The following is a 2,010-nucleotide window of genomic DNA, read 5'->3' as shown; positions in this document are numbered from 1 at the left end:
AAATCCATAGAATCCTGTTAAATTGCATCACAAGTTAATTTCACTCCTGATGTTTCCATGGGAAGTTTTTGAGATTCCTGACCAAAACAAAAGCTTAGCTGATCCTGCCAGGCTTCTTCACTGTCATATGGAAACTGTGAAATGGTGAAGTTATTTGGTTTTGATAAGAAGCCACAGATGACGTGAAGGACATAAAGAAGATTCCTCAGTCAGCCTCAGTTGAGTAATTGTGCATAACCACAAGCTGGGCAAGTTTCATGGAGTCTGAAGTTTTAGCATGAAAATACATCTCTGACTATGGGTAGGTACTTGGTGTAGGGGAAAAAAAAAATAAATGTGCTGCCTTTTCATTCAGTACATACAAAGAGATTAATCCCTGGAGCTGAAATCTCTGCCACAAATATATCTCCAGACTTCTCTTTTTAATGGGAGTACAGGCCTTTACAAGAGTCCTTGCACCCTGTTCTAAATTTCACCAAGTTTTTTATTGGCTGCTCTGAAAGCTCGTATCAGGCAGTAAACACTGAACTCTGGGGATTAATGCTGTGATTATCACCCAAGATGGTTCTCCCAAAACCATTTTCTAACATGGCACGAAGGATGTGTGGTGAAATTTTAGTGAAAATCAGGACCAAACCAGACCTCCTGACTTCCAGTTCTGTTTTATAACTGTATTTCTGGATCACTCCCCCTTGCACCAAAGTAACTGCAAATGCTACTTAAAACAATTATTCAGTACATACTATTCTACACATCCCAACCAACTGGGGCTAGAAACAGAACACCTTTTAAATATTGCATAGACTGGTGACTCCAAACTCTTAGAATTACACTAAAGGTGGAAACCAATACCTATTTCTACCTAGCTGTCAGAGCCTGGGGATGAATATTCTCTAGGACCTTACAGCAGTAGGCTTTTTATGGAAAATCTTATGATTTGGGCAGTGAAAATGACGTTTTTATGGCATATTGCTTTTTATAAATAATGAAGGAAAACTAGCTAATAAAATATAAAATATAAAGAAATACTGTATCCACAGATCTAGATATCAAGTATCAAAAATATAGCTCCTCCAAGATAATTGCAACAACACTGATTTGCATTAACTGAGGATGTGCTCCATGGTCGTACAGTATAAACGGCAGAGAACATATAATAGCCAGTGGAAAGAATGCACTGTTGAGGTTACTCTTGTAAAGCCAAATTAGACAATGCAAGTCCATGTCAGGGCTCTTTGAAAGCAGCTTGCAGTGTACTAAACCCAAACTCTGAACCTCTCGCTGTTTCTTTTGGAGTACTTTTAACTGGCGCCAGTGGGGCTGCTGTCGTTAACAGAAAATTGATTTTCCATTGTAGACCCCAATTTTTGTGGTTTAATATCTCAGCTGATTCAAAGTGCATCAAATATAACTTTTTGTTTGCTTTACTTGCAAAAGAAACTGCCATTTTAGTTGTCAAGTAGCAAGTAAATAAAGGAAATATAGTCTGAACCATGGCACCTTAGGAAGAATCTGCATTTTGTGACTTCTAGCTATGAATATGGGTAAATATTTTATAAATAACCACCTGTGTGTAACAAATATTTTCTGGCATAGAAAGAAAAGAAAGGGTTGAATATAGCAGCCTTTACTCAAGATTTCTCTGCTATTGTTTTCTAAACTTGATTGCTCTTTTTATGACAGTTGTGGCGTTTAATTCAGTTTAGTATTTTCCAGGAAATCAGTTGCTGCTTAAACATGTATCCAAATTCCAAGTTCATTCAGAACTTGAAAAGCAAAATTGAACACAAGGAATGGAATTTTGTAATGACCCAGCAATTGGCAAAACCAAACTCTTAGCTTTCAGGAGAATCAAAGAGCCAAACCCAGATATTTCTCCTAATTAGAGGTGAAAACATTATTAAATATCTTAAAAATTGAAAGCATATGTAACTCCTATAAGGTGGTTTTTTACTGGAAAACAACTGATAGTCATGCCAAATTTCAGTGTGTTCTGATGTAAGAATTCAG

Source organism: Cariama cristata, unplaced genomic scaffold (assembly GCF_000690535.1).
Source record: "Cariama cristata isolate BGI_N322 unplaced genomic scaffold, ASM69053v1 scaffold28342, whole genome shotgun sequence".
In the NCBI taxonomy this organism is placed as follows: Eukaryota; Metazoa; Chordata; class Aves; order Cariamiformes; family Cariamidae; genus Cariama; species Cariama cristata.
This window is presented reverse-complemented; position numbering follows the sequence as displayed.